This window comes from Suricata suricatta, chromosome X (genome assembly GCF_006229205.1).
Source record: "Suricata suricatta isolate VVHF042 chromosome X, meerkat_22Aug2017_6uvM2_HiC, whole genome shotgun sequence".
Classification (NCBI taxonomy): domain Eukaryota; kingdom Metazoa; phylum Chordata; class Mammalia; order Carnivora; family Herpestidae; genus Suricata; species Suricata suricatta.
The window spans coordinates 4693580-4719879 of NC_043717.1; the positions used below are offsets into that span (position 1 = coordinate 4693580).

The 26300-nt window shown below is 49.3% G+C and overlaps 1 long non-coding RNA gene across 1 annotated transcript in view; it reads left to right on the forward strand.

Annotated features, from left to right (window-relative positions):
* Positions 1 to 16399: 16399 nt before the first annotated feature.
* LOC115283768 overlaps positions 16400 to 26300 on the forward strand; it is a 134770-nt gene continuing 124869 nt past the window's right edge. The window contains exons 1-2 of the long non-coding RNA XR_003905061.1: positions 16400 to 16454; positions 20825 to 20918. This is a non-coding gene — a long non-coding RNA (uncharacterized LOC115283768). The remainder of the gene's footprint in view (positions 16455 to 20824; positions 20919 to 26300) is intronic.

Here is a 26300-nt window from a genome sequence, read left to right on the forward strand (position 1 = left end):
GTTACGTTGCGCAGTAGGAATCTTCCTGTTACTCACCATGGAGAAAATCCAACATGGGTGACACCAGTGCCGTCCGGAATGTCCAGGGTCACGCTACATGCAAGCCACTTACGTAACTTCACATTTTCCAGAAAACTAGGTGAACGTGGTTCGGACAGCACATCGGGGCCTTATATACGTACAATATTGTCACCTCACCCCGAGGCAGTATGGAAGTATTTGGTTTACGGAGTCTGAAACCCCGTGTGACACTCCGCGCCCACGTCACTCAGACGAGCCGCGGAGCACGAGGCCAGTAGGCACGTTGAGTCTAGTGCGAGCGATCACCGAATGATGAGGACAGCTTACGGGGGAAAGTCACCAGGAACCTAGCACCAGGCCACAGCTGACCAAGCAGCGGAGGTAAGCCGCGCCGGCAGGGACATCTGTGTGTCGCCCTCCGGCAGTGCTGACCTACCAGGAGGCGCTCGCTGGCGCAGCTCAGTCCAGCACGCTGGGCACTGTGACAGCTCAGGATCTGCACATCCACCAGGGCTTCCCGTGCTCACGGCAGCCGTAGGGGTGCGGGGTGGGGGACGAGCGTCTCCTACAGCTCATGGCGGGGCTGCGTTTCGGTAGTCCTTCGGCCTCAGTGTCCCGGCTGGGCAGCCTGGCGGCTCTGGGACCGGCCGCTGTGCGTAGCATCACGGGCTGCCTCCTTGGTGCTGTAAGGCGCGCGGGAGCTCCTTCTGCAATTCAGGAGGGGGCTCAGGCCGCCCGGACTTGGTTGTTAAGATTGCAGAAGGAGTTAGTTGCCCAAAGAAAACTCCGCACTTTCAGCAAGACCTGAGGTAGGTTGAGGATACTGGCGGGGACAGTGGAGACACGCGTCCACCGTCCCTTTGCCTGCATGGCGGGGTGTGGGCAGAGGAGTCGGATGCCAGCCCGAGGTGTGGGGAGCCGCACAGCTGCGGCTCGGCAGCCGGGCCCCCTGCACGGCTCACGGCCGGGGCTCCTTCCGGTATCGGTAGCTTGGAAGACCCGCGGCGCCCTCGGGCTTCCGTCCTGTTGTGCCCCCGGCTGCCTTGACTTTCTGCAGACGGAAGCAGCGTCGTCAGTTTGCACGAGGATAGAAAACGCAATTGAAAATGTGCACACTGTCTGTGGCAAGGAAATAGCTTCAAATAGAATGTATCTTCTTTATTTTTCTTTTTGTTTTTATTTATTTTTGAGAAACAGAGAGACAGCACGAGCAGGGGAGGGTCAGAGAGAGAGGGAGACACAGAATCCGAAGCAGGCTCCAGGCGCTGAGCTGTCAGCGCAGAGCCCGACGCAGGGCTTGAACCCATGAACGTGAGATCATGACCTGAGCTGAAGCTGACACTTAACCGACTGAGCTCCCCAGGCCCCCCTAGAGTGTATCTTCAATAACGAAAGCATCGCTCGAGACTTTTATATTAACATTGGAATGTTTACTAAAACTTTAAAACTGCCTCTTTCTTTAAAGGACAGATTTCAAAATTCTGTTCTTTGCTGATGTTTGAGTTCCTGCATCTTCCTAGGAAGTATTAAGTGAATATTACTGGATTTATGGGAACTTATGAAATTACTTGAGTAAAAATTCCAGTTCTGCAAGAGGCCACATCAAGTAAAAAGAATTTCTTAAAACAAAGTAACCAATCTGTTTGTACTACATGTTACACTATAATAGGATTTTTAAAAATATGTACTTTTATGGCCAAAGACAAGATAGATTTTTTTGTTTAATTTAAAGAAGGGGTGTGTTGGGGTAGAAAGATTATGGATATTTTTTGCTTCAGCAGTCTTCTGTTGATGTTAAGAAGCAGTGTTGCAAGTTTTAAAAGAAAACGTGTTGGTTAAATCAGCGACTCACGGCCTATGTTAGCAGCTTCCACAGAGTTTGAGCCCGAGGTCTAGACACAGAAGCAGAGAGAGGGAGAGACTGTTTTCTTTCCCTCTGAGTCTGTCACCATAGAACACGTGTCCTCCTCCAGAACGTTCCTGGGAAGGAGAGTAAACTTCCCCAAAGAGGCGTGCAGGAAGGAGCAGTGTGGAAATGTCAGCAGTGTGGGAAGTGGGTTTCCTGTGACACGGAGGAGACAGGCTGCCTCGTCATACAGGAAGGATTCTCACTTGTTTGAGCTCCAGATTGGTAGCTGGTGGCGTGTGAAATGCTCTTCATCTCTTAAACATATCACAAGGTCCCAGATTCTTCCCCAAACAAGTTTCCTCAAACTAAGAGGGGGGCGGGGGGGTAAGAGAGAGGGACAGAGAAAGATCATTCTATTTCAGCAACAAGACCACATTTTCATCTTGCTTATAACTCAACCACTCAAAACTTTCCCAAGGAGAACCGAAATAGCTCCCATAGAATTTCAAAAGATGAGAATCAAGCCCAGATGGTCCGCACTGAAAATGTTAAATCCGATGCTATTACTATGGTCAAGTGAGATGACATATTTGCATTTTTCAGATTCTATTTATAATTAGTCTTTTTAAGAGTCCATCTGCTTCAAAATATCTTTCCCACCGCCTTGCCAGCGCATGAAGCTTCCGCCCTGACTCATTCACCGGGCACAGGAATCCATGTGCGAAGGCTCTCACGACATCGTAAGTGTGTCTGCGGAGCAGAGGGGACAGTAACCCGACGCCCCCTGGACCGCCTGCACGCCAGGTGCTCACTGGGCGGCTGAGAGCATGGGAGAGCCGGGCTTGGTGCCTGCGCATAGACTTGGAAGGAGGGACGTACGAGCACTCGGTACCTTCATGGTCCCAGTTCTCGGCTGTCAGCGTGGCAGCTGTCACAGGGCTTGTCCCTTCTCTGTCCACACTGGGGATCTCCTTCATCTGTGGGGAGCAATCCTCCGGCATGGAGAAGCCCCGTCAGGCCTACAGGACCTTTACCTTCTGCAGAGGTCAGAAGAGTTGTGCCCGGCATTTCTGAGTTTCTAGGTAAATTCTCCCATCATCTTTGCATAGGGCCAGCCTTTTTTTTTTTTTTTTTAAGTCTTTCTCAAATCTCAGTTTTTCTTACTCTGTGCCTAAATCTTGGTGCTCTAGGTGAGGATTCCAGAGGGGTGCATGGGTGGTTCAGTCGGTTAAGCATCCGGCTTTGTTGGCTCAGGTCATGATGTCAGGGTTTGTAAGTTTGCACCCTGCAGCGGGCTCTGTGCTGACCGCTCAGAGCATGGAACCTGCTTCGGATTCACTGTCTCATGCTCTCTCCACTCCTCCCCTGGTCACGCTTTGTCTCTTTCTCTTACAGCATATATAAACATTTAAAAAAATAGGTGAGGATCCCATGTTCACGTTCTGATATCAACCTAATGGCCTGAAAGCAAAGACTTCCCATTCTTGCTCGAATGGTGGAGAGCAGGGGTCAAAGTTGTTCATTGTTTTTCTTCTTGTGGTGTGTTTCAGTGAACAGGGTGTCTTGTTGGCTCTGAGGACAGAAGAGAGGGTGGAGCAGGGTCCCCGCTGCAGCCCAGGCGGGGTAGAGCACTGTGGACATTGTGGGGATGTGGTCTCGGACAGACCTGGTCACGTCCATACCATCGCCTTCCCTGGGGACCCTGGGAGCAGGAGCCCCATCAAGCCAGCAGCACACTAGCCTCGGTCTTCTGGAATAGTAAACAGCTTCGGGGTCCTTTGGGGTCTCACCTCCATTCATTATCTGCTCCTTATTCCCAAAATCAGCAGCCCATTATCTCTGCATTTATTAACAGACCAAAGAGAATGACTTGCAGTGATTGTAGGCAGCTTGGCCAGCTCTAATAAGTTGCTTCTGCAAAATGAAGAAGTCCGTGAGAATTAGCAGTAGACCTCAGCCAGTCCTGTGTGGCAAAATAGAGGTTCGAGATCAGTAATTCGATAGGGGAATCCAACAAGATACAGCAGGTGTGACTTACAGTCTGTCTGTCTGGTCTCCCTGCCCGGGGTATCAGGCCACACTGTTGCAGAATTCAGAGCGCACACAACCAGGACTGTGAGTCTGATTGGATCTGGGTTTGTTGCAATATGGCATCTGTGTGGCTCAGCTTTCATTATGAGTTAGAACTAAGCTCCCTTTGCCCGGAAGGGCCACCTTCTAGTTATCAGTAAATATGAAGCTTCGCTTCTATCTGTCAGTTGTACACGATGCACAGACTGAAGTCACTGAAGCATTAAAAGGTACATTTGAGGCAAGACACGGTCCCCATCAGTGCCACCTCTCAGCCCGCCGAGGCCCGTCACGCACGCCACAAACACGCTCCCAGCACCTTAGACCTTGCGGACACCCCAGCCTACAATGGAAATCATTAGTTACCAGGGGGAAAAAATTCACACAAAGGAAAGTGCCTTCATGGGAATTCACATATTGAGTCTCAAAGTTTGTGTCATCTAAGTATCTCCCTATTGAAAAGTGATACTAGCACAGAAAGAAAAAAGAGTGACCAGGATTACAGTGAAGTGTACCCACATTGCAGTCGTGGAAGCAACTTTCCAGGCGTCGTGATTGCTGACGTCATCCTGACTGCCCAGGACCGGGTCCCCCGGGCGCCCCGCAGTAACCGAAACGTCCCCCGGTGCCAGCAGCCCGCCCTCCCTTGGGTTACAGAGAACACAGTGTAGTTCACACGACTCTCGTCCGAGATTTCTTCCTCATTGTATCATAGTATTTCTTTGACGGCTTCATGCAGACACATTTCCATGCCATAAAATCCACCTCCTTAACGCGTACTTTCCAGAACTTTCCAGCGCTGTGCAACCTTCCTTGTACTCTAACTAACTAATTTTCTTCACCTGCTGTGGCTTTTGGCACCTGCTCCGTTCCCCGCGCTTCCAGCCCCTGCGCCGGTCCTCTGCCTGCTGTCCCGTTGCCCTGGCCCGTCGGGGACGTCTCGTGTGCGTGCGATCCCGCGCCGTGTGGTTTTGGTGACAGCCGTCTTTCGCTCGCACGTTTTTGCATCTCATCCATACTTGCGGAAGCACCAGCAGCGCCCTCCTTCACTGCGGCATCGCAGTTTTACAGTCGCTGATGAGGTGTCGCCTCTCAGCCCACACTGCACCGCTCAGCACGCATGTGCCCTCAGCCCTGGCGACCTCCCAACAGCTCTCCGCTTCTCCTGAGCACCGGGGTCAGTTTTCCCGGTAGGGGGTGCCGGAGGGACACAGTGAGGGCTGGAGTTCCCGCATGTCCCCGGGCAGGTGCCTGGCGGAGGGCAGAGCAGGGGGTGTGAGCAGAGCCTGACCCCATCACAGGACTATGGCCCTGCACGGCCTGGGCCACCTGGGCCTGGCCATAAGCCTTCCCCGGCCCGGGTGAGCGCCCGTGTCGCCTCGCTGGCTGCTCCCGGTCGCCTGCTCCCTCCCTTGCGTTGGAGCGGGTGGCCTGCCGTTTGCCCAGCGGCCACGGAGCAGCTCTGCCCTGACCCCACTCTGCTCACAGGACCGCACTCCCTCCCAGAAATTCTGGACCCTTCCTGCTTCGCCTTTGCTTCGTCCTCGTCCGTGAGGCCAAGCGCACCACAGAGTCTCCATGAGTCTTAGAGTTCACACTCCGTTACGTTGAACTTCCCGTGTTCAGCAGTGTTTCCCCTTCCCCCGGTGGAGCCCGAGTGTGGTGGTACTAAGTCACGTGCGCGTGCCCAGTACTGTGCATCCGTTCTCAGATTGCTGGGTATTCCCGTGCTTTCCATTTGTTTGGCGTTTGAAATAACGCTGCTGTGAACCCTTGTGTACAAGTGTTCGTGTTCTCCGGGGTGGATACTCAGGGGTCGAAGTGCTGGGGCACACGCTGCATTTAACTCTGTAAGACACGAGCTGCCAGAGTCTTGCCCAACGCGCCGCACGGTCTCTCCTTCCCGGCAGCGATGGCTGAGCGTTCCAGGTCCCCGCTATGGCCGTCACTGCGTGCTGCGGTCCGCCGTCTTCATGCATGGCCACCGCGGTGTGTTTTCTACTCCAAGTTCAAGGTGCTGAAGGCGAAAATGCAGATTGAGTAACACTGAGTCGTGTCCTGTTTTTAAGAAGAACTAGCCAAGCCTGGTCTGCTGTTTTGTTCACATCCGTGTTAGAGGTCAAGTTCCCTCCTGGCTTCAGACAGGGTCACGTGTCCTTGCCTGGACGCCAAGGCAGCGGGCTCAGTGAGAGCAAACTCATTTTCTTTTGGAAGCCCAGCGGCAGAAAGTTTTGTTTCAAGAAAGAAAGACTTAATAGTAAAATAATGTGAAGAAAATTTTGAGCCAAAAGACAATTTGATTTTGTGTCTTTTAATAGGAGAGTCATTTCTTTGTCTTTTTTTATGGTAGGAGCTTTAAAACTAACTGGTCTGTCGGTCCAGAAATAGCATTCAATCATTACTTTGTACGCTGCACGCTTGGGCACAGTACAACTTCAAGAAATGGAAAATACTCTATTTCCATTCGGAATTCAAGGAATCTCTCTCTGGCTGTGGTAGAGAGTTTCTGTTTTTCCTCAAGGATGGTTGAAATTCGGGCCGTTCAGTGAGGTTCAGATTGTACTCCAAGAGCACGGACATTGTAGGAACCACTCAGGGCTTTGCATGGCCCTTGGCTCATCCGTCTTGAGGGACTTGGGTTTTTCAACAAGACTAACATGAAAGAAAAACACTGAGAAACTTCTGGAACTCAGTTGGATTTTGCGAAGATGCTCAGCCCCCAAACCCCCTCCTGTCCCCAGTTTGAGAGCGCGCTGAGTTAAGTACGTGGCTATGAGAGTCTGTAATGAGCTGGTAAGGCTTGTGGAGTTGAAAAAACAGCCACATACTCTGGAAGCTGTTCACATAAATCTTAACTGGATTTCGAGCTGATGCAAGTTTCAAGACACCGAGTCTGGATATCGAGCCGAAGTTTTGTGGTGGCGGAAACGACTCCTGCACTACTGTCTTCCAGTTCATAGCCACGTTCTCTCTGATGCCGAACTAAGCCCACTCTTCGGGCCCTCTGGGCTTCGCTGTGTACAAATGCCACTGATGTCAAAGACCATTTACGATATTTTAATTTTTAGTAAGGTATATTGGACGTTATCATAACTCTACCTTGATTAATTTTTAATTTTGTGTATAGTTGACACACAGCATCACAGGTCACGAGGTGTGCTCCTCGGTGATTCGACAGCCGTGTACGGTGATGCTGTGCTCCCCACGGGTCTGCCTGTCACCTGTCCCCACACGAGCTGTCACAATGCTGTTCACTGTGTGTTTGCTCCCGGGGCTTATTCCCTCGGTGACTGGAAGCCTGCACCTCCCACCCACCTTCACCCACCTTACCCGGCACCTGCCTGACGAGGATCAGTTTCTTCCTTATAGTTGGAGGTCCCCTTCCACTTTTTAGAACTCCACATTTAGAAGCACAACTATCAGAGCGCAAAAAAGAATCTCATTTTACATAACTCATTTGTCACGTAGCAAAAGACGTCATTAGAGTATGATCCTGTTAGGTCTGTTGTTTATTTGATAGAGTCCTATCCACATAAAAAAGTTAAGTGTAAAATGTGGGGTTCAAATGGTACTTATTTGAAAGTAGTGGTATTTAGGGCCCTTGGGCGGCTCAATTGGTTAAGCATCCAACTCCGTTTCAGCTCAGGTCATGATCTCACAGTTTGTGTGTTCGAGCCCCATGTTGGGCCCTGGGCTGACAGTGTGCAGCCTGCTTGGGATTCTCTTTCTCCCTCTCTCTTGTGCCCCTCCCCTACTTGCTCTCTCTCTCAAAATAAATAAGTTTAGAAAAAAAAGAAAACAGTAGTATTTATTCTGATTACAAACATTTACATGATTTACTTTAAAAACTCTTTGTAGGTCTCTTTTTACTAGCTGTTGATTATTTATTTAGGTATTTATTACTTATCTACTTATCAGGTGTTTATTCAATAAAAATGATTACCTTCAGTGTTTTGGACAGAGGATCCACACTGTTTGAATATAGGACTTTTGATTTTATGATACGTAAAGAGACTTTTGCTATGTAGATCGTTGGTCCAGTGTGTTTATATTTCAGATGATAATGTTTAAAACTGTGAGGCCTCCCCCAGGTTTTCACACACGGTTTAGGCAGAAGCCATCTTTGGGAAGCTGGTAAAGCACAGGGTTAGAGACACAGGACCATTTTCACGGAGCGGTCTCCGCTCAGGGAACATTATTGAGAAGTCTGCTTCAGCCCCTCCCCTGTCTTTCCAGATCCTGGCTGTCACATACAGTCATCAGCTCACCCCTAGAAAAGCAGACAATGAAGAAAGGTTACGTTTGCATGCTTCGTCCTCTGGCTCCAGCAGCATTTTCATTTTCGCAGAGGTTCAGGCCGGCAGCCCCAAGGGAAACAAGACCAGCGTGCAGTGAGGAAGGCACGGAACATGTGCCTTGAAGGTCTGCTGTGTTTGCCTTTGGGGCTCCGTATCTAGGCGTCAGGCCCTGTTACACGATAAGAAAAATGTAGACCAAGATGCAAATGCAAAGATTCCCTCTGTGTATGCATAATTTTTTAAAAAGTCAAGCAAAATACCTAACATTATACAGGTATATTGTTTATATAAAAATTATACAGTTCTCTGAATATTAAAGTACTGGGAAAATAAAGCATTGCAATGAGGCACCCAAAATTCACCTCAGACGCAGTCCGTGGTAATGTTTACAGGGCATGATTCCAGACCCTGTTCACCAAGTGGATACGAGGGTATGCGGGTGAACAGAGACACGGATAGAAATATCTTCTAAGTGAGGTGCCTGGGTGGCTCAGTCAGTTGACTGGCTGACTTTGGGTCAGGTCATGATTTCATGGTTGGGGAGTTCGAGCCCCACATCAGGCTCTGTGCTGACCGCTCAGAGCCTGGAGCCGGCTTCCGAGTCTGTGTCTCCCTCTCTGCCCGCCCCCTGCTTGCGCACTCTCTCTCTCAAAGAGAAATAAGCTAAAAAAATTTTTTTAAAAAGACATATCTTCTAACGATCATGCTTTTCAACTAAAAATGAGTAAATGCATTTTACTTAAATGTCCATATTTGTACTCGTTGAAAGCTAAGTTCAGTTTGAAAAACATTGCAGCCTAAACTGCTCTTCATCATTATCTCCGCAGTCTGCATTTTCTGAGATGTGCCAGGAGAGAAGTAAAAGGTCACAGGGCAGTTGGGACCATGAGAAAACTCAGGCGTCTGGCGACCAGGGTCCACCCGGGCCCACGGCGGGCGTCAGTGTGCAGGTGGAACGCAGTTTGACATTGGAAGCACCCTGAAATCTCCGAACGTGGAGACCTAATTCACCAGCCTTCCATCGTGCCCAGGAGTGGACAGATGTCCCTTGTCATTGGCCGTGGTTGATCTCAGCCGACATATTAAACACGGTGACCAGACCACTGTTCCTTCCAAGGTGATTTGTGTGTCTCAGTAAACAGGAGGGACAGTCCCAATTCCACTGACGTATTGATGCTCCTTGTTAGAGAGCTGGAAGGTTCCTCGAGGGATTAGCCAGAGTGCGAGAGGTTGAGTCACATCTGCCCTGCGGCAATTTAGAAATTGGACAGGAACAGACAGGACACAGGTGATCGGAGGCCAGGACACCTTTATGCCTCATCTTCATTGGTTCACGCACAGCCAGGCCAGGCGGGAGCAAGTTATTAGCAAGTCATTCTAATTAAAACTGCCCCGTGACCTAGTTTGCGTGTCTTTTCTAGCAGCTACCGCTTCTCTAAGCTATTGTACTTCTACTGGACTGAACAGCCGATCAGCACGCCTGGTCCCTACGCCTGCGAACGTGGGTCTGGAAGCACCTTGGGGCGGCAGGCCTGCGGCTCTCGGTGGTACTGAACTTCAGGCTTGTGTGTGCTGGAGGCCTGCTTTCTTCTTGTGCCCTTGGTCTGTTCAACCCCTTTTACTTAATAGCTGATTGGACCCGTAACGGTTTTTGAAGATGGATTTTGGCAACTGAAAGGCTGTGTGTCCATGGGTGAAGTTGGAGTCTGTTGATCAAACTCTGCCCGTCAGTTTTAGTCCTATTAGAAAAGTGCTGTTTGTCCCTTTTCTCAAAGATCTATAGAAAAAAATTTTTTCTCTTAGATGTTTCCATGTGTTAGCTAAAAACTTCCCCCAGAATTCCATCCACTTTGGACGATGTCTCTACCTCTCCGAGAGTGATTTTCCACTCAGTTCACGTGAATGTCTTTTTTTCCTCTCTGTTCTTTTTTCCCTTAATACAACCATTAGTCTTAGGTTCAATATTTAAACATTATGTTTAATTCTTTTAATATCAGCACTTAACAAAATCTACACATCTTGAGGAAAAGTTCCCAGTTTGCTTTTTATTAATCTCCTAAAACTGTTCAGACAGAAGTAAAAACAACGTCTGTAACTAATGTTACAGATTAGAAACAAAGCTAGAAATACTATAACACATTCTGGAAAAGTTCAAAAACGTAAAAAGGTAGAAAATGAAAAGTAATGACTTCCTCATACTACATCTCTTCGTCTCCTCTGCCTGCCTTCCAAAATATAGGCCATTTTCAGATTCTTTTTACCTGAAACATTTTGTTCGTCTTCTCTTTGTCTTTGTATTTAGGGATTCGTCCCGTTTTATAGCTGAAAGTCACACGTTTTACAATACGTCCTAATATTTAATCATGGCATTTCCGTGATTTCCAACATTCCATTACCCCAGCGAGTGTAGCTGTGGGAATCGCAGAATTCGCTTGGATGGGAAGGTCTGTAAAATAAATTTACAGAGGGCAATAATAGTGTGTTCCAAGTGCTTAACACATTTTAATTTCTGATTCCTAGTTTTCAGTCACCCATTTATAGAAATAGAGAATCCCCACTTGAGTCATAAAGCTGTGTCTATCTTACAGAAAGTGGAAATCTTAGATTGCTTCTCCTTCTTTACATGTTTGTTTATTTATTTTGAGAGAGAGAACACATGCATGAGAGGGGAGAGGCAGTGAGGGAGGGAGAGGGGTATCAAGGAGGGTCTGTGCTGTCAGCAAAGAGCCTGACGCGGGGCTCGATCTCATAAACCGTGAGATCATGACCTGAGCCGAAATTAACTGACTGAACTGCTCAGGCAGGTGCCATGGTCTGTAACTTTTGATAAAAAGACTTTACAATCACGATATGGCCAGGGAGAGTTAATTATCGTCCGAAGGACTTTTATCGGCCATTCACAGAGCAAGGGTGGTTTGCAGCAGAACGCCCCTGATCAGGAATCTAGAAGGCCCCCCATCAGGAATCTACAGTCCTGACGTGGTTACTTGTCACCTAAATGTCTGCCTAAAATCATTTAAAGTCACAGCAGTCAATTTGTGACATAACGTCGGCGATCCCAGAAAAGACGGAGTGGTTTGGCTCCAGGGGTGTTGGTTAGGAAGCCTGTGCAGCCCCGCTGTCCCGCGGTGCATGCAGACGTGGCCCCCACAGCCTTCTCCGGCCCTCAGCTCGAGGCTCGGGCCAGAAGACCAGTTGTGTCTGTGACGCGTGCTTCCTGGTGGAATGCTCCCGAGACGGTCGCGTGTCTGGCTGGCGGTGGTCTCTGAGGCGGAGGACTGCTCCCGGGGCCTCGGAGGGGCACTCCCTCCCGCAGCCCCGGGGCAGCGCGTCGGGCCGCTGTCGGGCCTGGTGGCTTACACGCACGTGAGCTGGGCAGACACGGGTCTGCCATCTGCGTGGTCGTGCACGTCGTGGACCAGCGGTGGTGAGGCAGACGACCGCAGCTTCCCAGTCCCTCTTAGTGCAGGAGGCTGGGCACTGCTCAAAAGCCAAATCGCTGAGGCGAGTTATTAAACGGGAAGGGGTCCACAGAACGGAATTCAGTGCCATCTGTGCTGAATTCTGAGGGCTCTAGATCTAGATTTACACGCGTGCTCAGTGAATAAGCTTTTGTGTTTGAAATAAAGGGGTATTGACTGGATGTTAAGTTTATTTATTTTGAGAGAGAGAGCGCGCAAATGGGATAGGGACAGAGACAGGAGGGAGAGAGAGAATCCCCAGCAGGCTCTGCAGTGTCAGCATAAACCCCAATGCAGGGCTCGAACTCACGAACCTCGAGATCATGACCTGAGCCCCAATTAAAAGTCAGAAGCTCGACCAACTAAGCCACTCAAGTGCCCCCATAGATTCCCTGTTTTAAATAGACTTTGAAGCATAGTTAAATATGTTAGTAGACCTTAACATACTTGGGATTTACGTTTAATGATGTGGAAATAAAATTAAGAAGAAACATACCCATTTTAACAGTACGTCCGTCAAGGATCAGAATACTTACTCTATTCAAAAGTGGCAGTTTGAGGGACTCCTGGGTGTGTCAGTTGATTAAGCATGTGAGTCCTGCTCAGGTCATGATCTTGTGGTCCGTGAGTTTGAGCTCTGCGTCAGACTCTGTGCTGACAGCTCAAAGTGTGGAGCCTGCTTCAGATTCTGTGTCTCCCTCTCTGTCTGTTCCTCCCCCACTCCCTGTCTCTCTCTCTCTCTCTCTCTCTCTCTCTCTCTCTCAAAAATAAAGATTAAAAAAAAATTTTAAACGGCGATTTGAGATAAAAGTAATTTTATCTAAAACAAGTCATTAAAAACAGCCTCCCTTCAATGCTGCTTTTTCTATAAAATATTAGTAAAATAAAAGATGTCCACAGGGATGGTTACAAATTAATGAGAAAGTCTCCTCAAGCAAGCACAGGAAGTGTAAAAATGTTTCATGGTTCTGCGGACAATGAACGTAATAAAACACGATCCTGATGTGCCAGGGACCAAGACTAATCTCCCAACAATCCATCTTTATCAAGGTGCAGGCTTCCTAGGGAAACCGAGCATAGAGAAACCTGAACTCTGCCCAGTTAGGGGCTGATTGTGTGATTCAAAAGAATAATCCTCTTTACAAGGAGCACAGTATGCTATTCTTTAAAGTAATTAGTTCACCCATGTTAAAAACTAAAATGGAATTCCCCTGCACGATGCCCCTGGGAAATGTGTATTTTGAGTAGTCTGTCCATTCTGTGAGGCTCCGTTCTTCCCTGAATTGCCCCTTTAAAACGTGAGCACACGAAGAAAAGAAATGATGTCGCCATAATCGGTGTGCATATTTTGTGGCTCTGTTTCTTAAAAGTTATGGAGGCAATTTATCTTTTGTATGGTTATTGATTTGGAGAGAGAGAGGCAGGGAGAGGAGAGAGAGAATCCCCAGTAGGCTTTGTGGTGTCAGCGCAGAGCCCTACTCAGAGCTTGAATGCGCAAACCGTGAGACCATGACCTGAGCCAAAACCAAGACTCCTGTTCAATCGACTGAGCCGCCCAGGCAGCCCCAGTTCTGAAAGCAATGTAAAAGGACCTTGAGGGGTAGTAGATGTTGGGAACTCTTACCTTTGGAAGCCCACCAACAGAGCTCACATCCTCAGCTTTTTTAGGTTGTGTGATCCCGCACATGCTAGATCATTCTATTGTCCTTGGGCCCCGAGGATACAGTTCATCTGTCTGCTTAAAGCAGAGGTTCTGATCTCGGGGGGATTCAGCACCCCACCCAGGTGCCTGCAAGGAGAGGGCACTGTACTGGCATCCAGTGCATAGAGAGCAGAGATAGTGCTAAATGTCCTAAAATGCCCAGGACAGACTCCACAACAAAGAATCGTCCCCCCCCAAATTGCCCATGTCAGCACGGCCAAGGGGGGGAAACCCCAGGCTAGCGAAAGGCTGATCTCTCACCTGCTGAAGCTTCGAGTTTCCGTTGGCAAGGTGGCACTTCCGCTGGGACTTGATCACTCAACCTTCCAGGAGGGAGACCTGTGTGAGTCCAGACCTCCCTGCGGTTCAGCATAGCCGTAGCGAGAGCCGCCCGGTGAGACTTGTGTGTCGCTGTGACTTGTGTCTCACGTCGCGCCAGCTCGGCCCCAGAAATCGGAGCCGGGAGGCCACCTGAGCGGGCCCCTCCGCATGGCGCTGCCTGACCAGACGTATGGTGCAGCTGCGTTTTCACTCAGCTTTCGGTGCGGGCGCTGGCCGTGTGTAAAGTCCTTCCGAAAGCTGGGAAAGTACTTAGGTACGGAGGATGGCGATTGGATCTCGGACTACTCGTAACTTTTATAGAGACAGACAATGCGCCTGGCTAAACGAGGTTTCTCAGCAGACCGGATTGGGATTTTTTTTCAATGCGAATGATTAACAGTGCTTCCCACAGTGTCAGAGAGGTTGGGAACCAGGGTGAAAAAGCATTCCTTGCCTTCTTCTGCCGGTGCCACATGGTGTTTTCATAGAAGCACACAGTTTCTTAGTTATCTAATACTACCTGCAAGGTACCGCAGTTTACCATCACTCAGGAATCACAGGCGATGCAATAACCCACCTGCGGATTTGGGGTTCGTACCGAGCTTTTGTGAACAAAAACCTCATGTCTTTTCAGATCATTAATATGACAGGTGGAATTCTACCCGCTTTTGCACACGCCCTGTAAAATCTGTCATCCTGAACCGGGGTAGCACCTGTGGATGTTTGGATGACACTTCGTGTTCCCGAACTCCTGACCCATGGCAACTGTGATAGTAAATAAGTGTGCTGACAAGCCACAGAGTGGTCATTATGACCCCTGAGCCCCGGGCGCCCCCGCAGCTGCGCTGACGCCGGCCTCCGAGGCTGCCCGAGCACTGAGCCGGTGCAGGCCGAGCCGGGCACGGACACGGCGCCCCATACACGCCAGCTCCGCGCCTCCCCCACGCCCTGCCGGGCCCTTTCATTCCGTGTCCCTAATGAGGAGGAAGGAGCCTGCGAGGAATAGCGTAGCAATAAAACCTGTTCCAGACTTGTAAATGGCCACATGGTGAGTCAGAGTGCAGTACACTTGTTCCTGGATGATAAAACACATGATTACCCCAGTGTACCATGCTCGTGTCTTTTACACACATGGCCATTACATTTATGGACCGACGACGTGCCTGCACAATATTTGCAGGGGAATCTAAGGCTCGAAGGGTCAGGAAGTGGCCCGCGTGCTCGCGTGGACCCGGTCGCTGTGGAAGGAGCCAGCACGTGAGCAGGTGGCGGCAGGAGAGTGTGGCTGGAAGGGGCTGGTCATCGGCAGATGCTGGCAGGGAGGCCCCTCGCTGGAGGAGGACGCCGGGCAGGACACCGGAGTGGAGGGACAGGAGTAGGGCACGCGGGCAGAAGTAAGTTCACTGCCAGGCCTCAGAGGGAAGGCAGACATGGCGCAGTTTTGCCCCTTTAAGGTGTTAGGAAAGGGTCAGGAGGCTGTAACCAGTTAGCGGCCGGCACGGAGCAGAGCTGCGTCATCGAGCTCCAGGGTGTGGACTTTATCGAGAGGACACTGAAAAGTGTTAAGACGCGGAGGTATCTGAGAGGTGTGGGCTGGCCTGCAGTCTTAAAAAAAATTTTTTTAGTGTTTATTTAATTTTGAGGCAGAGAGACAGCACGAGCAGGGTAAGTACACAGAGAGTCACAGAATCGGAAGCAGGCTCCCGGCGGGGGGACTCAGACCCACGAACCATGAGATCATGACCCGAGCCAAAGTCAGATGCTGAACAGACTGAGCCACCCAGGCGCCCCTGACTTGAACACAGCCCCGTGGTTGCCCTTGGACTAATGGAGGTTTGAGGCTGGCTGGAAGCCGGGATGTAGTTCAGGATGTCGTGGTCCTCAGTGCGAGAGAGGCACAGAGGCTGCAGGGACGGCAGAGGTGGTGGGGAGGAAGGGACGAGGCTGCGTCACAGAGAAGGAGAGTCGGAGGGGCTCGGTGCTGGATTAGACAGGGGGTGAACGACACCCTGACCTCTCGGCCTGAGAGGTGGCACCTGCTGACGTCAGGAATCACAGAGGAGCGCAGACAGCTTCCAGGGAGAAACGAGTTCGGCGGGGGGGGGGGGGGGGGGGTAAACTTACATTCCTGTGCTTTGGGGACAGACCAGTGTAATTACCAAACAGGACTGAAGAATCTGGTGCTCAGGACAAAGGTCTGGGGTGGGAGTATAAATGTGAAAATGTTTCACTGCGGATTTTAACATCGATACTAATTAAAGGGATGGAGGAAAGGTGATGCTTCACCAGGCACCTTTAGTGGGGTTGTGTGCCTGGGGTTGTATTCCAGGGGACACGTAGCAATGCCTGGACATACCCTAAGTCTTCGGAAGGAGCGCCACCAGCATCTCGTGGGTAGAGACCAGGGTTACTGCTAAACATACTTCCCTGCCTGAGATGATCCAGCCCAAAAGATCCATCAGGGAGCGCCAACGTGGAGGACCTCCGAGGCAGAGCCGTAGGATTGGAGGACACAGGTATGAGAACATAGCCTGCTCCGCTCTGATGTTGAAAGGAAAAACAGAAAGGATCCCACAAAACAGACTAAAGCCACAACCAGTGACACAGAAAACCAAGAACATTGTGAAGTCATAGAAGGCAAAGGGAAGACAGAGAGGCAGCAGGGCCACATACCACAGGGAGATCGAGAGCCAAAGAGCCAGGCGGGCATTCATGGGGACCTCACCGCGAAGGTCAGTGGGGACCTTGGGAGGAAGAGATGTATTGACGCGATGGTGGCATGGGCATTGGAGGGGGTGAAGCGGTGACTGTAATATGAAGAAGGAGAAATGGAGATTGGGAACAAGTCTTGTGAGAAGTTTAAAGAGGGGACAGACATGGTCTCATGGATGGAAGAAAAGGCAGGGTTGAGGGAAGTTTTCTGTTGAGTTCTTATGAGAATGCTTTCTACGTGGATACTCACAGAAGGGACCAGAGGCAGCGTGAGGTTGAAGACACAGGAAAAGCCACCAAGTCCCTAACGAGAGGGTTGATGGGATAGGTTCCCAAGCCACGGAGGAAGAATTAGCCTTACTTAGGTGTCACACATCTTGTCCGAGGAAGCAAGATGGAAATTAGGAATTACTTAAACCAGAATTACAGTTGACCCTTGAACGGTGTGACCTTCCACGTAGTTGATCCACATAAAACTTCGGGCTCCCCCAAAATGCAACTCTGTATGAATAGCCTACTGTTGACCAAAGCCTTTCCAATAAGACAAACAGTTGATGAACACATAGTTTCTATGTTCTATGTATTACATACTGTATTCTTACAGTAAAGTAAGCTGGAGGGAAAACACGTTGTTTAGAAAATCACAGGGAGGAGAAAGTATGTTCACAGCACTGCGCTCTACTTGCTGACGAACCCCACATGTAAGGGGACCCACACACTTCAAACCGTGTGCTCAGGGGTCGGCGGTCCTTGGAGTAGGACTTCAGGAAGGTTCTAGGTGCTTCGTTTCCCACCTCCACCCCTTCAGATCTGTTCATCCTCACACAGAGGACCTAACCTCTCTCCATCTCCCTTTCTTGAGCCATAAAATGGAATGATTTCAGTAATTCCTATCCTTAGAATAACAGTTGAATATGTAAATATATGAAAAGCATTTACATCTCTTTGCATTTAGGGAGAGAACTCAGTACTTGGTAATTCCTTTTATCTGCTGAGTCTGAGGACGGACTTAGTGATGAAAAGTTTAAAGAGAGTATGACATCTGGGCTCTTCCCATGATTTGGCCGGTGTTGATGGCGCTGCTATGAACATCGGGGCGCATGTGCCCCTCTGAATCAGTGCTCCCGTGTCCTTTGGATAAATTTCTAGTAGTGTTCTGGCTGGGTCGTAGGGTAATTTTGTCTTTAATTTTTTAAGGAACCTCGGCACTGTTTTCCAGAGTGGCTGCACAATGTGCATTCTCACCAAAAATGCAAAAGGTTTCCCCTTTCTACACATCCTCCATGACATCTGTTGTTTCCTGACGTGCTAATGTTAGCCACACTGACCAGTGCGAGGTGGTGTCTCGATGTGGCTTTGACTTGTAGCTCCCTGATGATGAGCGATGGTGAGCATCTTTTCATGTGTCTGTTAGCCATCTGGACGTCGTCTTTCGAAGAGTGTCTATTCATGTCTTCCGACCACTGGATTATTTGTTTTTCGGGTGTGGAATACTACACAGTGCAAAAGAATGAAGCCTTGCCACTCGCAGCAAGGTGGATGGAACTGCAGGGTATTATCCTACGTGAAGGAAGTCGGGCAGAGAAAGGCAGATACCATGTTTTTACGCATGTGAAGCTGGAGAAACTTAACAGGAACTTGAGAAACTTCCCATTGGGGAAGGGAAGGGGGAAAAATAGTTTCAAACAGAGAGGGAGGGAGGCAAACGCTAAGAGACTCTTAAATACAGAGAACAAACTGAGGGTTGATGGGGAGAGGTACAAGGGAGAGAGGAGAAGTGGGTGACGGGCATTGACGAGGGCACTTGTTGGCATGAGCCCTGGGTGTTGTGTGTAAGCGATGAATCATGGGAAACTCCTGAAGCCAGGAGCACACTGTATGTTGGCTACGTTGACAATAAATTATATTTAAAAAATAGAAAAATAAAGAGAATATAACAGCTTTCAGGTAGCCTCTGGTGTGAATGGAGCAAGTAAGGACACAAGGAAAAACAAAACAGGTACTAGGGTGGCTGTTGGTCTCCTTGTGTCTCTGACCAACATGACTGGCCACAGAAATTAGAGCCCTAGCTCCGTCGGCTGGGTGCTCTGTCCTGCCCTCTGCTCAGGCTCCTTGCTGGTACTTCCGTTCGTCGTCATCTCCTGGTTCTGAGGGCAAGTGGCTAGATCGCAGGCCCCGGTCATTTATGTCTACAGGGAAGCTCAGACTGGGAGCTGGAGGCTCAGCGCGGCCACCCTGCGTCCGTAGCTCGCTGCAGGAGCTGTTCTGGGAAGAAGCAGGTTTTCAGCACCTGCCCTGTGGCAGCAGACGAAGGGGCAGTGGTCAGTGCGCACCGTTTCCCGGCGCCACGTGTTGAGCACTGAGTGGTGGTGAGGCAGGGGAAGCTTGGACAGAAGACGGAGGGAAGTTATGGTGATTTGCATCTAGTCCCAGGGGGCCGGTTCCGGCTTCCCTTACTATGCAGAGCCTTGAGACGGATCTAGCCACATGATGTACGGCCGAGTGCCTGGCAGATGCTAAAGCTTTACAAGAATGCCACTGCGGGAGATTCCTGTAACGGCTTCCATCCCTCCCGCCATGTCCTGCCCAGCCCCTCATGGGTGACCTCACTTTGATGGCCCTCAGTGCTGCCTCTCCTGCTCACAGACACGCCGTGTCACTCCGACCCTCTGATGACCACTGGCCCCGAGCCTTCGCTCCTCTCCAGCCCTCAGCCCGTCCCGGTGGCATCGGACCTCCTCTGGGTGTGTTCAGATTGAGGTCAAGACAGATGGTGGCGGGGCTGCCTTAGGACGCGGGGCTGGAGGCCGGAGAGACCACGGGTATAAAACAGGTAGAAGCATTTGGGAAACTGGGCAACACTTTTTAGAACTTAGACTTCTGGCAGAATTTGTCTTCCAGCCTCAGTTCAGGGAATCAGGTCCCCGCTGTCTGATACTATGCTGCTTGAATAGATTCATTCATTAGTATTTACCACTTACAGACAGGTTTAAAATACAGATATTTGTGCCCGATAGAAAGAAAAATACTAGAGATAGGTCACACTCGAAAAGAAAGGTCCTGAAATTGCCTATTGTTTTGTCTCCAACGTGAGCAGATGGATAACTATTCAGTGTTTGTATCCAGTGATCCAGCGGACACTCCATAAATACTGTTTTCCTGACAGCTTACATATTTCTGGCCATTGAAATAACAATTACAAATCTACACCATGAGCCCTGCTTTCACCAGGAACATATTTTCTCTTTAGCAACACATGACGGTATTTTGTTGGCAAATCGGGATGATATATTGGCACTGAAGTCATGGTCTGGAAGTTGAATCCAGACGCAATATATAGTCATAGCATGTATTCATGGGCCGAGGGAGAGCATTTTTACCAATTATTTATTTTTATTATGTTTATGACCATCGAAGTAGTCCCAAGTCTCCACATTTTCCTGGCAGTCACCAGACTCACAAAAATCGAGCTTCCTATTAAGATCATCTTGGCTGTTTATTTAGTGTATATGTTAGCTCTCGATCGTGTCCAAAGTCTTTCCTGTCCACCGGTTGATCTCAACAGATGTTGGGTGCACTCCTGCAGACAAAGTAGTCTTTCAGCCATCTTGTGCCTTCTGTGCGACGGCCCAGGGCCCGGGGTGAGACACACCTGTTCATTGCCATCCACGAGAGGTGGGTAGACACCCATGGAACCCCCTGAAGCCACACGTGACGGGCTGCAACATGGGCCACCATGCTCTGCAGGCCCTGATGTCCAGACTGGGCACCTGCGCTGCCGCCTCTTCAGTAAGGGCCACACAGAAGTGCATTCTGTCCGTTCAGGTGGCCAGTCTCCAGCACATGTGTGGAGCCACACACCGAGAGACACACAGAGTCCTGAGAACTGCCCACGGCTCAGCGGAGTGCAGTACTTACTGAGAACGTAAGACGTAATCAGCACAGGGTCCGTAAAGGAAAATCAACCAATGAGCAAAGCAGGGGGTTTTTGTCCATTATTCTAGAGCATGTATTCCTCTGTACCTAGAGACACAATAATTTTTCCTCACTACGTATCTTCCTCAGGTTTTATGTAGACTCTTCTGCTTGTTAATTCGGTGTTTTTCAAAGTAAACATTTTTCATCTTTAGAAAATTTTTCTCAAAACTATACGTAAACACAGGTCAAAATATATATACATTTTATCACAATATCAATGTGCACCAAGATATGCATCTCATAGATGTATACATACCTATATATCCACATATGTCACGGACATACACGCACTGTAATTTCCATACTTCACGGGATGACCCGTCAGGGCTCCCGGATCAGCCTGGGTCTCTTCAGACTCCCTCGTTTGGAAGCCACTTGCCAAGCTGAGATAACGATTTGGTCTGTTTCACAGATCTTCCGATCAAAAGGAGACTTTTCTGCTTCTGATCCATATTTAGTGGACCTTGAATTTGAACTTGATGCCCTAAGAGACAAGACCACGTGGGGTGAGTCTATATAGGGTGCTATATGAAAAGAATATAAAATAAGGAATGTAAATAATTTATTACTAAAGAGCAGACTATGATGGTTTTAAAATATGTCCACAAATTTCTGTCCCTCCCCACCAGTCTGGAGAGTGGGGAGTGGGGGAGGGGTCAGTGTCCCTCCTACTGAGCCTGAGCGGTGCGTCCTCAGTAACGAGAGCCCAGCGGAATTCTCACTGCTGTGCTCCTGAAGCCAGGCTAGGACATCAGTGCAGGTGCTGCTGCTTTCTCGGGGAAGGGGGTGTGTGGAGCTCCGAGTCGCCGTGTGAGAGGGCGGCTTCCGGAGGCTACTGTGAGGAGAGCCTGGTGGAGAGAGGAGAGCGAGGGAGGAGGCTGGGGAAGGGTCCCAGCGGTGGCAGCCTCCAGCTCTTCGAGCCATCCCAGACCGCACCCAAGCCTGGGGGAGGGGACACCCTCGAGGGGGTCTCGCCCACCCCTGGGGGACAGCACCACTGGGGAGGACTGTCTGGCTAACTCGATCACCTTGGTCAGCCTCCCGCTGAGAAAGAAATAGCTGTTCGCATCGTGAGCCAGGATTTGGGGGACGCTGTTCGCTCTTCTACAACAAGGGACACCCAGAACAACTGTGTTCTTTGGTTTGAAATCGTGGCCAGAGGCCGTTTCCTGCCGAAGCCCCCTCTGCTTGATCAGTGGAGCACTTAGTGATTGTTAGTGTCGGAAACCTGTCATTCGGGTTGAGCAGGTAGGCAGGTTCCGTGTCACAGGAAGTGTGATGGTACCGAGGTACCTCCTATTACTGTTCGAACCTCCTTTTCCATGCAGACTCCCTTTGATTTCATTCATGCATAAGAATGGAAACAGCGAATGGTCTCCTCGTCTGAGCCAGCCTGACAGTGTCTGTGGTCCCAGGCCTCACTGACATTGGTCCCAGACTGAAGGGGAGCCCTCGGTAGCATCGAGTCCTGTGACTGTCAGTTCGAGCCCAGCAGGCCCCCGTGAGAACGTGCTGGTGTACGGCCGGCCGGCGTTTCTGCTTTGGACACTGGACTGGCCGTGTCCATCTCTTGCATCGTGGGAGTGGCTCACGGGACAGGAAGCGGGCGGTCCCCAGGGCCAGTGTCACCTCGGCTGGCCCTGTCCCTCTCCGGGATGCTCTGGGCCGTCCTTGCAGAAAGAGCAGGAGCGCTGCGTGGCATGGCCTGCGGTGCCCGGGGCAGGGGGGCGGGGAGCGGGGCGCAGCGGCCGGGCTGGGCTCCTTAGGGACAGCGCTCCTCCTGCACTCAGCTCACTGCTGTCATCTCTCGGAGCCGCTGCGGGGGACACGGGCTGTCACTTTTATTTTTTCCTGTGTTCCTACTTCAATCAAATTTTTGGACTGGGACTGACCACCAGACACTGAAACACACAACCAAGAACTTCATACGGACATCAAGAGTTACTGTGTTTATTCCTGAAACGGAGCTTTGCCTTCAAGAGGTCACGTTCAGTTAAACGTCATTTCTGTTATTTCTGGTGCAGCAAGGAGGAAGGGCCACGAGGGTGACTTCACAGAGGCCAGAATTGCCCTTGCTTAATTTTGTCAAAATAGGGACCGTTTGTCAGGGGGAAAACATTAATAAAACCATTACAGTTATGAAAAATACACCAGGAAAAAATTAAAGGATTATATTTTAAAGCCTCAGGACATAGAATATTATTGCTTATGAAATATGTTTTGTGGTATTATTTCTTGGAATACACAGACTTTTTTTTTTTTTAACTGTTTGATGACTACACAGAAATGCAGATACTAAGCTGTGGAGACAATCTGGTGTGCCCTTCCTCCATCCGGTCCTCTTGGGGACAGTGTGGCAGTGTCCTTCCTCAGTCAGGTCCACGTGGGGACAGTGTGGCGGTGTCCCCCCTCCGTCAGGCCCAGTGGGGACAGTGTGGCGGTGTCCCCCCTCCGTCAGGTCCAGTGGGGACAGTGTGGCAGTGTTCCCCCTCCCTCCGGTTTCCAGCTAGCCTCTACCATTATTAGCATGAAGTGTTACCTCAGAACAATTAGTTCTCAAGTTAAAGTGTCATTCAAAGTATGTAACATACCAAATACTCTCCACAGCAATTTATGCCTCGTGTAAGTCTGTGAAATGGGTACAGGCTCACCACTCAAAATGCAATCAGAGCTCAACTATCAAACCGAGGAAGTTCTCGGGGATTCCAAAAGCATCCGTTTCATCAGTTTTCCGTTCTAGAAGATTCTCTTTCAAAAGTAGAAATCCTGTGCCTGTTCCATGCCAGTGGAGGTATCATTTGAGCAAACTGCCGTTGGCATTTTAATAATGCGAACTTGTCACATCCGTGTCCAGGCACGGCTGGGGACTGTCGCTGCCATCGGTTCTGAACTTGGCATCTGATGTCCATCAGAGCCCTTGGCCCTGGGCGCATGCACGTCAGCGGGCAAAGCCGTTCCTGGGGCCAGACCTCGTGTCGCGCCTCAGCGTCTCCTCTGTGCGGGGTTGGGTTACCTGGTGAGGACGTGGGGGCCCGAATCCGGAGGGGGCCACGGACATGCGGGATGGAGGGCTGGACAGAACTGACATCCTCTCTGGGTCAAAAGGGGCAGCGTGCGTGACAAAATTTTGTCGCGGGGGGGAGGGGGAAATGCTTCTTGAAAATATCAAGTGTTCAGCGTGCAGAGTGATGTGTAGAGTTAGTCGATCCCAAAATAAGAAAAGTGCTGTTAGTTTAAATTTGCCTCGGGCAATTTGGGAGTGAGCCCTTCTGTACCCCGAGAGGTGAATGCAGTGAATTACAAACTGCATGTTCAGGTTCTCTTTATTGTGGTGGAGAAGCAGCCAAGGCATGCTGGGAAGGGCACGGGGATTCTGGTACTTTCCTGGTGATGTTTGTAGGGCAAAGGCAGAGCATGATTCCACTTCCGCTGCTTCAAATGCGGTGATCTAGTTAGTCTTTGATTTCTTTTTTTGAAAGCGCTTGTTTATTCGTTTGCTTTGCAAGTCTAAACCCTTGAAGAAAAGGCAGCTTTCACAGACCACTCTGAACTTAAGCTGTCTGAATGACCAGGATCTTAGACCTTCCCTTTCACAATTAGATACAGTTCTAACACACGTGATGCCACTTAACTGGAAGAATAGATGTCAGCGTAGGTACAGACATCAAAACATGCACCTCTGTTGGCATAGCTCTGTGTTATTGTGGTGTGTGCCTTTTAACTCTGTGTCTTCGTTGCAGTTCACATACGGTGTTACGGTAGTTTCAGGCGTATAATGTGGTAATTCAGCAATTACCTACCTCATCTGGCGCCCATCACAGGTGCACTCCTGAACCCCCACCGCCGATTTCCTGTACCCCCCTCCCCACCGGTAACCACCCGGGTGTTCTCTCTAGTTAAGAGTCCCTTTCTTGGTTTGCCATTCTCTCTCTGTCTTTTTTCACTTTGTTCATTTGTTTTGTTTCTTAAATTCCACATAAGTGAGATCATATGGTATTTGTGTTTCTCTGACTGACTTATTTCACTTAACATTATACCCTCTAGTTCTTTGCAAATTGCAAATGACACGATTTCTTTCTTTTTTATGGATAAATACTATTCCTGTGTATGTGTGTGTGTGTAGCACATCTTTACCCATTCATCTATCGATAGACTTGGGCTGTTTGCATAATTTGGCTACTATAAATAATGCTGCAGTGAACTTGGGAGTGTATGTATCCCTCTGAATTGGTGTTCGTATATGCTTTGGGTAAATACCCACTCGTGTGATTACTGGATTGCAGTGCGGTTCTATTTTTAACATTTCAAGGAAGCTCAGTCCTGTTCTCCACAGCGGCCGCGCCGGTTTGCTCCCCCACCAACAGTCCAGTAGCGTTTCTTTCTCCACATCCTCACCAGCACTTCCTGCTTTTGATTTGAGCCATCTGACAGGTGCGGGTGACATCTCCCGGTGGCTGATTTGCATTTCCTGGATGATGAGAGGTGTTGAGCATCTGGTCATGTGTTGGCCTGATTACTTCACTTCTAAGGAAGACAAGATCCCCATATTGACCTTATCTCGTAAAACTCCGTTCCTGTTTGAACCCTCAGACAACTCTGTCCTGGAGTTAAAGGAAAGCACAAACTCTGGGACAATGTTATACTCACATCTGATTCTCTGTGTAACCTCACACAAGTTTCTTAACCTCTCTGTGCCTCAGTTTTCTTACTGTAAAGAGGGGGTAGTGGCAGTGGGCCCCAGAGTGGCACAGTCCTGACAGCGCTCGGAAGGAACAGTTAAGGGCAAGGTTGCTGTCGTCTAGTTGTGTGCTGAGGAAGTGTTAGCTTGTCTTTTAAGACGTTAATTAGCATGCCCGAGTCCACAACAGCAGATCTGTGGCTTAAATGCAGGTCTGGTTCCAGAGTCCGCTCCTAAGGAAGGCTTTGCGGAAGGCAGTTTGCATCTGATGCTGTGGATTCCTCTAACTTTGTAGAGTTCCAGCTCCATGAACTGCGGCATGTTCCTCTTGGATCTCATGTTCTCCTTTGTGGATCCTCGGGGCCTGTTCCTGGAATCTCACAGCTCTTCCAAGGTAGGGCAAAAATCAAATAATTTATAAGCAGCCATTAAAGAGGGCTGACAAGGTTCCTGTGGTGAGATTTCCCAGTGAGAAGTAAAAGTTCCTCAGTGTACGGCTGGAAATAGGTGATGGAAATCTTGTCCAGCCCTTAGGTCCTTGAGGAAAGCCACATCCTTCAGCGTGTCTAAAAGATGTCAGATACATTTCCTTTTTTCATTCTTCATATTGTATTTTTACAGGGATTTCTGTTTCTGGTCAATTGGGTATTCTGCTTGTGTTTGTATTTTGCTGGTATTTTTCACTTAAGTTACAGATAACAAGAACGGACATCTAGATATCTAGAGAGGACTTTGAAAAGAAGCAGGATTTCGTAAACAAATAATGTAGGGCCAACATCCAACTTCCCCAGCAGGTAGAAAATATAAACCAAACCCCAGATTCTGTACGTATAATGTGATATATTCCTGGCACACCGGCCCTTTTTCTCTGAGAAATCAGACGTGAATAATTTTTGGACATTATGCAGCTTTTAAAGGAAAATATTTGATGAGTTGATTGAAGGAATGAACAATAGCCATGTGATTTAGATTTCCTGAAAATCCTCTAGAGTGTCAAGTGAAAGGAATTTTGACTTTGGCACACTGTGTCTCAGAGTTGGCGAGACCAAACACATTTCTCAGGGAATGGGAACTCTTAGTCGAGCCTATGAAGCATGTTTTGCTTTGTTTTGTTTTTTCCCCACAGGCCTTAAAACCATAGCTTGTTTTATGTAGAAACTTTAGTTCCTGACATCCCCAGGGAAAGGGTAAGTTCGGACACGTGCGAAGT